At 38.5% G+C, this 14,789-nt stretch overlaps 1 pseudogene; it reads right to left on the bottom strand.

Annotated features, from left to right (window-relative positions):
- Window positions 1-306: 306 nt before the first annotated feature.
- Window positions 307-1,624, bottom strand: LOC142449102 (serine/threonine-protein phosphatase PP1-gamma catalytic subunit pseudogene; annotated as a pseudogene).
- Between the last annotated feature and the right edge of the window lie 13,165 nt (window positions 1,625-14,789).

The raw sequence follows: 14,789 nt of genomic DNA, 5'->3' as shown, positions 1-14,789 counted from the left end.
ATTGTTCTGAGTGTACAGAGCTCAAACTCCACCATTAAAGGTATTTGCAGAAGGAAGATGATTAAAAAACCAAAACCAAACAAAAAAAACCCCCGCAAAACCCAAAAACAAAACTTCTCTCAGAAGTGGAGTCTTTCATTTGTTGTTACAACCAGCTCATGATATCCAGTAAATAAACCATGGAGGGAGAGCCCACTGATACAACAAATCTATTTGAGCAAGCTGACCAACTCACATCACAGTTTCAAAAAGGAAAGTTATATGCTCTATGTTATAAGCTCCCACGAGGCAGCGTCCAAAGGACATTTATTTCTTGGCTTGCTTTGTGACCCCACCCCTTGGTGGTGTTCTAGATCTGGTGTTTGCTGTTTGGCTTCCTTTCTCTGCAGTGTTCCATCTGCACTCATCATCGGACCAGCATCGGCAAATTCTCCACAACAATTGGGGCCAGAAAACAGAGGGACCTCTTGGTAAAAAATTATATTCATCTTCCACTACCTGATGGGCTCTTCGAATCAGATCCAGATCATGGTTATGGAACAAATTTGCAACCATTTCTGCACCAATGTGAAGGGCACCCTTCTGGCAGTCACCCCAGTCCCAGGCATCTTCATGAGAGACAAACCACACAAGATCACAAGGAAGACTTTGATCTGGTACGTCAATTGGGTACACAATTCACCAAATTTGTCCCATAGATTGAAAATCTGTTGATAAAGGGAATCCATGATGGATGATCCCTTCAGGACCAGTGGGCAGAGTGGCGATACCAGTAGGGTGGAGGGAGGGTGGGGTGGAAAGGGAGAATGGCTTACAAGGATCTACATGGGACCTCCTCCCTGGGGGATGGACAACAGAAAAGTGGGTGAAGGGAGACGTCAGACAGGGTAATATAAGACAAAATAATGGTAATTTATAAATGATGAAGGATTCATGAGGAAGGGGGAAGCAGGGAGGGAGAGGAAAAATGAGTTGATACCAAGGGCTCAAGCAGAAAGCGAATGTTTTGAGAATGATGAGGACAACAAATGTACAAATGTGCTTTACACAATGGATGTATGTATGGATTGTGATAAGAGTTGTATGAGCCTCCAATAAAATGATTGAGAAAAAAAATGGAAAATCTGTTGATAAATCTCCATGACAGCAGAAACAATTTCTTATCCATGATGATGGCTATTGGGAAACAGTTAAAGCAGTCTGGAAATTTTTTCGAGTTTAATCATGTGTCTTCTTTTACACGCACCTTAAAATCCATAAATTCAATTGCTGTTGGCACATTTGGAGTTCCCTCTGAGAAAAGTTTTCAGAGTACTTGATTTATAGGCCAGTAAGCGGAAAATTGCTTCCAGATTCTGCTTCCCCTGGTCTAGTAGCCCATGAGAAACAGTCCGTTGCTTTCTAGTGGGAAGCCACAGTACTCAAAAAAGGTGAGTCAAATTATAGTATTGCTCATGGATATCATCACATATTTTGAGGGCATGTTCTTTCAGGACTTCAAGCACTGGCCTCTGATGTCTAAGAATATCCTGGAATTGGACATTTTTTTCTCAGGCTTAGACCCTCTCACTTCCGCCAACCATTGGATGATACTGTCACTGTTGAGTTTATCTATAACCACCATTGTGGTCTCAACCCTGGACTCCATGCATTCTTCCCACGCCAAGAGCACACGGGCAGTGGTAGCTAATGGGCAGCAGTCATGGTGGGTCCCACTTTCCTGAATCCTTGCTTCCTCCTTCTCTCCCTACTGGAATCACAAGAAGCTCTAAATTCAATTTTTAAAAATGGGCATAAGATTTGGGCACTAGCCAAAGAAGAATACTGCTGATAAATAATCAGAGTACAATGCTCAGCATCATATTCATTGTAAAACTCCAAGGTCATTGCCACAAATCGAGTTCAACCCATAGGGGAGAGTAGAAACGACCGGGGACATTTCAAAGTTCACACTCTACCAGAGTAGCAAACCTCATCTTTCTCATGAATAGTGCCTGGTGGCTTTGAACTCCTGACCTTGCAGTTAAGGTAGTAGCTGAATGCTAACCATTATGCAACTAGGGTTCCTTTATAGAAATACAAAGTAAAAACACTAGGAGAGACCAGCACACATCTATAACAAATGACTAATTTTAAAGAATGTTAGAAAGAGTGTGGAACAACTCTGGTATGCTGCTGATGGGAATCTAAAATGGTACTGCTTTGGAAAACAGTGTGGTGATTTCTTAAAAATAAAGTTAAGTATGTGTATCATGTGACAAAGCTATTCCATTTCTGTTCCTGTAAAGCGTTACAGTTTTGGAAATTCATAGTGGCATTTCTACCCTGTCCTATAGGGTCACTATGATTCAGAATTGACTTGATGGCAGTGAGTATATATATATATATATATATATATATATATATATATATATATATATATACACATATAGACAAATTTTACTCTGTGGGTGCAGTTTAATGTTTTTCAATTAGAGCTAATTAAAGGTGTTAAAAGAACAATCAAGTTTACTCTGATGAATGCTAATTTTCTGTCACAACCTGACTGTGGTTACTCATTGATGATGTTTCAGTTTAGGGACATCACTTAAATTAGGTTGTGATTGCTAGCTTTTCAATCACATCTAAAGGCCAACAGGAGACGTATTTTGAGGTGTTTATTTCAGCACTTCTTGTTACTTGTTTATTGTCTATAGGTCCACCAATTTTATCTAAGCTCCCTCTAAAGTTAGAGAGCTAGGATTTTTCATTGGGGAGTTTCTTGAGCAAGAAGCTCGATTCCGTGGGGGAATGAAGAGTAGCAGTCAGCGTCTCTAAAGGTGACAGGCTTGGGTACCCTTTGGGGAAGTTCCACTCTGGTCTGTAGCCTTGCTCTTAGAATTGACTTTTAGCAATGGGCTAATCGAGCTGGGAGAACAGCTCTCTTTGGACACATGGACACTCCACCTGGATTGATTATCATTTACTTGGATACAGAACAAACTCACTACAGGTCATTAACATATTAAATGTGAAAAAAGAAAATATGCAATTGTAAGCATGAACTATGAGCAAAGGGGCAAAGAGGAGTTCTTCTAACTGTAATGAAGATTACCTAATTTGGAAAATGAACCAGCTGTCTCAGTGACCTAATTACAACTTCCAGCTAAGTCTTAAAATTTATCTTATCAGGTTAAAGCATAACACTGGGCCTCAAAACTGGATTTGACAGATAATGGGAGCCTGCACAAGCGTTTTGAAGCCCCCTCGTGCTTTAATATGCTTCAGGGGGCTTATGTTTTCATTCTCATGTGAATGGAGCAACGTAAGCAGGAAAATAATCAAAGTGCGTCTATTAAAAAGAAAATGTCTTGTTCCAGTTACTCTGAGAGTTTGATCACAAGGTCCAGGGACACAGGTGGAGATTTTGGAAATAGGAGGAGTGCCAAAAGAGATCCAGTCTGGGAAGAAGGTTGGAAAGCTCCGTGGGTGCAGCTGTGTGCTGTGTGGGAAGAGATGTCTTCGTAAAGGACAAACAGCTGTTTGACTCAGACAGCGAAAAAAAACACTGAAAAGAGAGCACACTGAGCTTATTACTGAGGAAAGAGGTCGTGACTCCGGTTCCACGGGAAAAGGTTCAGTTCAAGGGGGTCTCGGCACGGGTATTCTAGGAGATAAAAATCAGAGGGATTTGACAAATATTGTATGAGATCACTATCATAATGAAGACGAGCACCACCAAAACAACAACAACAACACAAGACAGACACTTCCATACCAAAGGGAACAGAGCTAACAGACCGCGGACATTATTTAAGGAGGGGCAATGAAACAATCGACTGGGGGGTTCTTGGGTGAAGGGGAAGAAGATGGTAATCCACAGAAAAGAAAAGAGAAAGCAAAGGAGGTGGGTAGCGTACACTAGCTCAGGGTTTGATAGGTAGTTTAAATGGTGGAATACAAAAATGTAACCCCCACCAAGTTGACAATAAAAATCTTGTTAAAATATTCAGAAAATCTGAAAATAAAAGATCATGGAAAATTTCCACAACCTTTAATACATTCTTTTTATATGAGGATATGTAAACAAATACTGTTACAAAAATCACATAGACTTTTAGTAAACAAAAATATCAAAATGTGCAGCTTGACACATCTCCCATTTACATCTACAAACGTTTGAAGGCAATTTTTCCATCTCTTTAAGCCTCCCCCAGATAGTTCTACACTGTGATTTATACCACTTCAAAATGGCAGTTTTGGCATCCTTAAAAGACTCCAATTATGTTCCATCTCAATGTTCTTTGTGTTCTGGGAACAAAAAGAATTATGAAAGAACATGATGAGGGCTGCAGGGAGAATGAGATTAGGATTTCCAACGGAATTCTCATAAAGGACCAGAGATACCATCAAAGAATGAGAAGGTACCATTTTAGCCCTCCCAGTGCAGTTTCAATTTCCTGATAAGCGACGGTGATTGTTCTCTATCCTTCTAGAAAATATATCAAAATGACCCTTTGGGAATCTACGCTGGCCTATCTGCCTTGAATTCATCGTCCAACCGTCCATTACACGCTCTGTCCATTAAACACGGCTGTTTCGCGTGGAGAGCATTTCAGTGGTTCTGTTGCAGAGCTTCAGGGACTGTGGAACCTGTCCATTTGAGTTTTTCAGAAAGCTTTCACATCGGCCCTGATCTCAAAGGCCCCTTCTCCACGGCTGCTTCTTCGGGAAGGCACCCTAGTTCGATTAAGGTGAGTGCATGAAACAGAGAAGCGGCCTGCAGCCATCCATCTACAGAGAGAGAGACCATGGAACATATTTTGTTTGAAATGAACTCATGAATGTATGAAATATACTATTAGTCATGATACTTTTTGACTTACCCATATATTATGACTTTTAAAAGTTTGTGGAAAAATAGAATTAAAAGATAATGGAATATTTTCATGAAACCTTACAGACTTCATATATAGGTATACATACATATGCATTTTATTATTTTTTAATTCCATTTTCTCACAACCTTATACAAACTCCTTTCTGTGTGAACACACATACACAACAACAGCAACAAAAAGAAAGAAAGAAAAATCATGTATGGAAAGCAAATAGTAATTACAAAGGATAAACGAGAAAAATCTGAAGTCAATGACAGAACAGATTTTAAAACTTGCTCTTGAACATAAGTTACTTAAAGCAAATGGGAAAAATGGGGAAAGAAAATAGCTGAAGACAAAATTTCACAGGGCAGCATGAGATGTACAAAATGTACAAGACCTGAAGTATGGAATCCCCAAAGGAAGAAGATGCCCCAGCATGTACCAAGCTGAAAGAATTGAAGAAAAAAAGAGTAAGCCTTGAATTGCAATATTGAAGGTCACATGGGCAAAAAATCGAATATGCAATAAATGAAGATGGAACTATTACACAGAATCTCTGTACCAAAAATGGTCACCCATTTCTAGAGGTAGCATACAGGTCAGAAGGAAGAGTATTCAAAGAAGTACAAGCTGCACTGAAGGCGTTAGTGAAAAATGAGTCTCTCAAAATTCATAAGTTACCAATTGCAATGTTTCCATAGCTGATGGAGCACTGGAAGCGCTCACTCATCTATGCCAGGAATGTGGCCAACCAGCTGGAAGAGCTCCTTATCTGTGCCAATTCCAAATAAAAACGAGCACAAAATCATTGAACAATATCACACATAAGTAAAATTTTGATGAATATAATAATTTTTTGCAGCTGTGCACATACAGGAAATTTCCATAAACTCCAGTTGGATTCAGAAAAGGATAGCGAACAAGAGATATATTTGATGATGTCAGATGGATCTTTGCTGACAGCAGAGAATACCAGAAACATGTTTATTTGTGTTTTATTGACAAAAGACATTCAACTGTGTGGATCATAGCAAATGATGGATCACATTGAGAAGAAAGGGAATTCTGCAACAGTTCATTGCGCTCATGGGGACCAAGAGGCAATCTTTAGAACAGAAGAAGGAAACACTGCTTAGTTTAAACCAGCATTGTATATGGTCAGGGTTGTATTCATTCAGGTTGTACATCAGTCTTGTATCCTTTAACCATACTCATTCCAACTGCATGCTGAGCAATTGCTAACAAAGAGCATAGCTTTCAGTGTGGATTGCAACTCAAAACCCTCACAATTCAACCTCCCTCATGATAAATGGAGAACAGATTGGAGTTGTCAAGAATTTCATACTGCTTTAACCCACAATCAATGGTTATGGAAGTGACAGTCAAGATATCAAAGGACAAATTTGCTTCACAAGACCCTCTTAAAGTCTTCAAGACCAAGGTTGTGACTTTGAGGACTAGCGTGTGTTTGACCCAAACCATTGTATTTTTGATGGCCTCACATGAATGTGAAAATTGGACAATGAATAAGGTACACTGAAGAAGAATAGATGCATTTGAATTGTAGTGTTGGTGAAGAATGTTGAAAGTACGATGAATTATACCAGAATAACAAGCAAATATGTCGTGAAAGAAGTACAGTCAGAAATCTCTTTAGAAGCATCACTTTGTGTTATATCTTTTGGACATATTAACAGTGGAGACCTGTCTCTTGAAAAAGTCATCATGCTTTGTCAAACCTCACAGGGTTTCCTGGGCTGTAATATTCATAGTAGCGGGTCACCTGGTCTTTTTTTCCCAAGGAACTGAGTAATTTCCCTCATTGCCATCGAATCAATTCTGACTCATAGTGACCCTAGAGGATGGAGAAAAATGTCCCTGTGGGCTTCCAAGGCTATAAATATTTATGGAAAGAGAAAATTTCACCTTTCTCTATGGGTTATTCCATTAGCATCCCTGGCTGAGAGAACCGTCCAGAGAACCGTGCTAAGACAGTTAAGTATATACTTAACATGGAGCCACTTAACGACACAGAGTTTAATCCACAACTTTCTTCTTTTCTCTCCAAACTTGAACTTCAACTATTATCTTTCTGTTAATTTCCCCCATTTATACAACATTCATATTTTTGGCTTGAGATAGGCCACTCTTTCATGTAAGTTCCAAGTATAATATTAAAGATGATCACATTTAGATGAAACTTAGTCTACCTTACTTCATTCCATTTTTGCAGATGTTGATGGCTGAGATCTGTAAGGGTGTCTCAAAGTCACACACCTAATGGTGGTAGGCCCATGTCATTTGCTGCAGGCTATGGAAGACCGTAGAAACTCCACATCCATTGAACCCCTGATGAACCCCCTCTGACCACAGTCCAGAGGTGTGAACAGTCTTACTTTAAGACAAGGAGCGTTTTAAAGATGATTATGGTAGATAGCTCATTAGGTCAAAATGTAACACCTTATCATTTGCTCTCCCATTTGATTAATTTTAAAGTTCCAGTCTTAATATTATCTGTTTTCTTTTCAACTGAAGTTTTCCCTCTGTTTTATTTTGTTATTGCTGTTGGTTATCTTTTGTTTCTTGTTTATGTTTTATATGATTTTCTGTATGTAAAATCTAGGGCAGGTAAATATAAAAGACAATAACTGGGTTAATAATTACCTAAAGCAATGTCATTGGAGGTTGAGAGAAAATAGGGTGCTAATAAGAAATATAAGAAAGAAGAAAATGGTATAAAATTGTTTGTGAATATGATTGAACAATTTTTTAAAAATATGCATACCATTGAATTGTATGGTATGTGACCTATATGACAGCATAATTAATCATATACCAATATAGAAAACCAAGAAAAGTAGAACACTCTCAGTATATCTCATGAAAAATCTCAAGCCTTAGGTTGCAATATTAAAAGATTCTATGAGAAAAATGATTGAATAATGCAGGAAGTATTAAAAGAAGATGGGAAGACTTCACGGAGTCACTACATAAAAAAATAATAACGATTTGATAATCAACCATTTCAAGAGATAGCATATGATCAAGGATTTATCTACAGGAGGAAGAAGTAAAGTTGCACTAAAAGTATTAGCAAGAAAACTCTACTCTAGGAATGGACAAAATATTGATTAAAATGTTTAGAACAAGCTCATGAAGCTCTGGAAGTACTTTCTCATTTATGCCAAGAAATTTGGAAGAAGCCTCCTGGCCAATTGACTAGAAGTGATCTGTATTTGTACCCATTCCAAAGCCACAGAATGTGGTAATTATTGTACAGGATCGTTAATATCACATGCAAGCAAAATTTTGTTTAAGATCATTCAACAATTGTTACAGCAGTACACTGACACAGAGCTGCCAGGAATTCAGGCCAGATTCAGAAAAGGCCATGGACAAGGAAATATCATTGCTTATGACATATAGATCTTGGCTCAAAGAGGGAACCCAGAAAGAGAAAGATATTTACTTGTTTTTTAATTTATTTTACAAAAGCATTCAACTATGTGGATTATAACTAACTATGCCACGGAAATTCCAGAACAGTGCATTGTACTCATGTGGAACCCATACCTGTATCAAGATCAAAGAAATATGGTACCATTTAAAATCAGGAAAGGTGGTTGTCAGGGTTGTATCCTTTCAGCATACTTATTCAATCTATATGCTGAAAAAATTATCTGAGAAGTTAAATTATATGAAGAACATAACATCAGAATGGGAGGAAGGTTTTTTTTTTTTTTTTTGGGAGGAAGGTTTTTTAAGGACCTGAGGTATGCAGACGATACAACTTAGCTTGCTGAAAATGGAGGACTTGAAGCACTTGCTGATGAAGGACCAGGATTGCAGCCTCAGGATGGATTACAACTCAATGCAAAGAAAACCTAAATCCTCACAACTGGGCCAATAAGTAGCATCATGATCAATGGAGAAAATGTTGACGTTGTTAAGGATTTTGACTTGCTTGGATCCACAGTCTGTGCTCATGGATGAATGATATACTGCATCTAGAAACTTTGCCACACGGGATCTCTTTAAAGTCCCGAAGAGCGAGCATGTCACTTTGAGGACTAAGCCGTGGTTTTGTTATTGGCCTCATATGCACGAGATATTGGACATTGAATAAGAAAGACTGAAGAAGAATTTAAATTATGGTGCTGATGAAGCACATTGAAAATACCATGGACGGCCACCAGAACAAACAGCTGTCTTGGAAGAAACACAGCTATAAGACATAATGGAACTGCTCACATTGCAAAGCTAGTTTCAAACTGTGTACCTTTAGGGTTCCTCGTGAGTATATTAGATTCAGTTTATTCTCACTTGGGGATGTAGGGGTGTGGCTATAATTAATTTCACTTTCCCCTTTGACTGCTCTGGTTTTTCTTTCAGAGTCACTCCCAGCTCTACTTTTCCCTGAACCAAATAGGCATTTCTCAAAGTGTGTGCTTGATCATGCCCTTCACTTTCTGTGGTATACCTTTCGGTGATCTCACCCATAGCTACCATCATGATTCAATGCAACGGATTCTATTGCATTAAACATCTCCCAAGCTCAAGGCTTATTTTCCCTATAACTAGTAACCTTTCCATTTCATGTCAGCCCCTTCAACTTGAACTCCCCTAGAGTCATCATCTTCTTCACCAAAGCAGATCCCGCGACTTCCCTTTATCTTGTTAATGTCCCACTCAGCAACTTGTCAGTCCCTTAGATGGCAACTCATTGCAGTTTCTCCCTTTAAAAAAATATCTCCCGCTTATTTAATTAGTTACTACATCCTGATGGTTCTCATCTTTCAAAGATCTCTTCTCCAGTTTCGCTGCTGTTGCGCTATTGTACGCTTTCATTGTAGCACATTACGATCTCATAACGAGCACATCTTGACTTATTTCCCTGCTTCTAGTTTATCCCTTTGGCTACTCTAAATGAATCTGTCAGGTCAATTTTTCAAAAATAAAATTCTGATAACTGTATCTGGTCACAATATAAAAGTATTCAAGATCCCTCATAATCTAAAAAGTGAAGGCCAAATTCCTCAATGCGATCATTTCATCAGGGCATGTGTAGGTCAGGTGTTGGACAGCTAATTACAAGGTCATTGGCTTAAACCCATCAGCTTCTCTGAGTGCAAAAGATGAAGCTTTCTGCTCTTGTCAAGATTTACAATCTCCGAAGCCCTTCCTAGTATCACTGTGAGTAGAACTGGTTCCAGTCTTACTTTATCTTAGTTTCCTGGCATCCCTTCTTAGTGTTATCTTTATAAAGTTTCATCCTCTTTTCCAATAGTACCAAAGGCACTGATTATCTCTCCACAAACCATATATACATATGTCGGAACCTCTTCCTTTCGTCAGCAACAATTTCCCTCTATGGTTTTGCATGCCATAACCTTCCTTGTCTTTTTGGACTTTAATCATTCATGAAGTTAAAGACAAGCCCAAGGCTTTTCATATCTCTCTAGGGTGGTAGTCAAGATATTCTAAACATGTCAAGTAATCAAAGACTAGGAAGGGTTGCAGATTTAATCCCTACAACAAAGATTAACAAGAAAAGGACTTGATCTGTGACTCATATGCTGAGTCTCCAATTCGAGTTCTTCATATTAAGTCTTTATCTTCATTGCTAAATAAACTGCTTGGTGCAATGTTTATAAAACATACTGAACGCTGAGAAGACCATTGAGAGATAAATCTTGTTAAAGATTGTTGGATTGACGAGCTTAGAAAAGCAGATCCTTTTATCCATCTCAGCACTGGGTGAAGCGCTGCCTGCTCTGGTTGTACTCCCCATTATATTTGGCATCCTGGTTGCTGTACTTTTCCAAAAACTATTTTCAGTGCTTCTGAAATGAGCCAGCTTGTGACTAATTGGTAATGTTTTGGAGAAAACTAATATATATTTTAGTTTTGACAATGATGGCAATCATGGACATTTTGGTCCAACTGATTTTCCATTTTGTTCTGGGAATGATTAGCCACAATCATGTAGTATGGCTTAGAGGGCACCACCCAATGACCAAGTGAATCCCTTCAAATTGAAAGCATATCATTCTTTTCAACATCATCGGTGCCACAGCCAAATTCTTGGGTTTATGACACTTTGCCCAAAGTTCCAGGAGGGGCTGATTGTACTTCAAGCACATATTTGATCTGTCTTCTAGGCAACCAGTGTGGCGTGATTACATTGGCTCACAGTAAATACACTGGGGAATTTTTATGGAACCCGATTCTGTTATTGAAATGAAGTATTTTCTGCTAATCAGTTTCTCACATCATTAAACATACACTGACTCTACACTTAATTTTCCTTTCTTTTTTTTAAAAATATAAATTTCCAACTCGTTTCTACCTGACCTCTTGTCATAGTGAGGGATTTTCTGGATTTTTTTTACTTGCCATATATTGAAAGGCAGTATCTACTTATTAACAAATATATTTGTATGCATTAACTTGAGCTGTTACTATTTCAGTTTTAAAATTTATATTAGTATGGCATGTTCCCTCATTGCTTTCTTTACTGGAATCATGACACTTTTGTATTTAGGTTGTTGTTATGTGTTCCTGACACTAAATTATCTTGAGGATTTTTTTTAGTTTTATTGACATGTACGCTACAAAGCATATGTTTCAGTAGTTCAATCATATTGAAAAAGAACTGTGTCATCATCACCACGATCAATTTTAGGACATTTCTTTTTTTCTTGTATTCATTGTTCTTCGCTGCTTGCAGAATGATATACATTGTTCTAGTTCAGTCTCTGAATTGATTCTCTAAAAATTTGAAGGAAGAAGGAAATGTGAAGATTTTCTTGGAGCTTTTGCTGCTGAGGAAGAATAGAAGGAGATCACGGAGGGTGGGATGCAGCAAAAGTAAAAGTAGGAAAGGATGAAGTATCTGCATCCCCAGATCACTTAGGACCAGGTGAAAGGGGCCTTGATGGTATTTGACTGCTAACTTAAAGGTTAGTGGTTTGAACCCACCAAATGCTCCATAGGAGAAATATATGTCAGTCCAATTGGGACAAGTCTACTCTGCCTTGTAGTCTCTATTCAATGGAATCAACTCAATGGCAATGAGTTTACATCGTGTTTGGGGACACAATGTTTCTAAAACGGAAATATACAATTTAAGGAATATATGGCTATTAGATGTAGAAAAAACATCAAACATTTGGGAGAAAACTCCGCTTTCTTCTGCTCATTTTCAGATAATTATACACAGTTCTTGATTTCTTATTCCACAGGTTATACCTTCAAAATCCTCTTAGGTGCTATCATTGAGACACTGTGCTCACAGGCAGTGAATGAAAATTTAAAAACATTTGTTTTAAACCTGAGTTAGTCTGGGTAAACGAGGGAAACAAGCCACAGAAACTCATATGCATAAGAGAGTTTTATATAACGGGTAAGTGCACATTAACAAAGCATCCCAATCCAGTGCTGCCCACACCCACAAGTCCAATATTAGCCCACATGTCTGATACCAATCTACAAAGTCCTCTTCCATCTCACAAAACACATGCAATGATGCCGACTACAGGCGGAAAGCTGACTCAGTGAGTGTATAAGTATCTCAGAACTGGCAGGGGTCTCCACATGGCTGCTCCAGCACCCAGGGCTGCATCGACGTAGGTCCATGTGGCGTCTCCTCAGGGATGTCTTATAGGAAGTGAGCTTTGCCAGCGGAAGCAGGGAACTGGCTAAGGCAGCTGCACCCTGGTCTGACCATCAGAGAGCAAGAGACCTGAGAACTAGAAAGGTGAGGCTCACGGAGCCATTTAGCTCTCTGCCCTTCAATTAATCCCACATGTGTTTATCATCCAGGTTGGCACAATAAACCATAACTATCTTAAAATCCATTCAAAGATAGTCAAGTTTAAATTTTGTTATATTTTATTAAAACTCTTCTTTAATTATCAAGTTTGATTTCAAAGGTCTTACAATTATGAAAATTGCTTTTGGATCCAATTTTACATATGAAATATTTTAAATTAATGATAAGTCTACAATCTTCAAGATATGTATGCATTATAAAAGTAATCATCATGTAGCCATATTGGATACCATTGAAATGTTTAAAAAGTGCAAAGATAAATATTTAAGACTACCATTTGTAACTATGATTGGTAGGAACTTAAAAGAGGCCCCTTGCCATTCTTCTTGTGAGACTAGTCACTCTCAGTGCTGCATGCCTACTTCTCAGTCACCTGAAACATCATCTCCCCTAGTTGCTCCATAACTACTTGTTCACAGCGGCAGTATGGGACAATTGTTTGCTAAAGTGGTACAGGAGTAATAATGTATCTCTTTTATTTAGAAATTTGGAGAAGAACAGCAAATCTTAGAGTTTGCTCACATTAAGTAGCCAATAAGAATCTTGGAACACTGCTTCAGAATCTCTTCTTCTTGAGTGCCCTCCCAGAGTCCTCAGAAGTTGTTGGCACTCAAAGGAGTCAGCTCCTTCCACCCACTCTTGCAGCTGTAGTTGGCCTGCAGGGTTAAAAGGATCCTTCAGGTAGCCTGTAACTCATTTATTTGAACATCAGTGTGTTCAAGTCCAGAGATTGGGTCATTCCTGATTAGTCATATCCCTTTGTAAATGAAAACAATAGAGTTACCAGTCAAGGCATCTGAGGGTTTGAACCAGGTCCCATGAGAAGGGTTTCATGATATACTTGAGACATTGACCTTACATCTGTTACAAAAGGTCTTTTATTTTAGTGAGAATTTCAGGAATCTAATCATGTGTTGTGATCCAGAAAGTCCCCGTCAATCACAACTAAATATTTTGGACATGTTCATCAGGAAAGATTGATTTTTAGAAAAGGTTGTCAGGTTCGGTTAAGTAGAGGGCCAATAAAAATGAGAACTGTCTCAATGAGATGGGTAGACAAAACAATTACAATGATGAAACATACTAGCAATAATGAAGATAGTGCAGGATAGGACCACATTCTGTTCTATCATATGTAAGATTGTCATGAGTACTATCCAACTGGATGGTAACTAACAACAATTAACAACAATACCTTGGTTATCTAATATTTCTATAACAGAAACCCCACAAATGTATTGCTGGAACAGATAGAAATTTATCCTTTCACAGTTCAGGAGGCTAGAAGTTAAAATTCAGGGTACAACCTCTAGGGAGTGGCTTTCTTTCTCTGTCTTCTCTGGTGGAGGATACTAGCTATCAACCTTCTCCTGGGTCTAGGGAGTTTCAGGGAAGGGAGCTGTGATCGAAGGACACATACTTGAGTAGAAAGAGATCAACTCAATATCCAACCTAATCGTTTGGATTACATCCTATCTCATTAGCATTGCAGAGGTTAGGATTTACAACATATACACTGATAAATTACTTCACATAATAATGGAGTATAATTGAATAATAATGTGTCTCATGAACTGGCCTCATCGACATATAATTTGGGGAGTGGGATGCAATTCAGTCTATAACAGACTACAGCGTGCAGCAAGGAGTTGCATCACCTTCTATGTGCGATCAATATCACCATGCACTCTAGAGAAAAGGGTTTCCTATCATCTGAGGACCTCTCCTTCTATACGTGTAGTTATCCAGTATTTTTAGGTGCTGCTAATAAGATCAAGTCCACCATCATTTCTCACGTGGACACTTCATATCTCATTCTGTATGCTGCCCCCTTCCTAGTATGCTCTTTCACTAGTCAGTCTGTGCTATTACAAACACAGTTCAGATGATATCAAAGTCTGCTTAAAAATGTTAATGTCTCCTCACATTTTTAAAGAAAGAGAGCAAACATGGCTCCATGTCTTCTATTTCATCTGTTTAACTCTTCAGCTTCAACCAATCCCATTCTCTTATTTGATCATAATTGGGAGGCAAGGCGACCTCTTATATTGCTTTAATTATGACCTACTCCTTTTGGGCCTCCCACCACACAG

This window comes from Tenrec ecaudatus, chromosome 5 (genome assembly GCF_050624435.1).
Source record: "Tenrec ecaudatus isolate mTenEca1 chromosome 5, mTenEca1.hap1, whole genome shotgun sequence".
NCBI classification, from domain to species: Eukaryota; Metazoa; Chordata; class Mammalia; order Afrosoricida; family Tenrecidae; genus Tenrec; species Tenrec ecaudatus.
The sequence above is the reverse complement of the archived record's forward strand: the minus strand, read 5'-3'. Positions and strand labels throughout refer to the sequence as shown.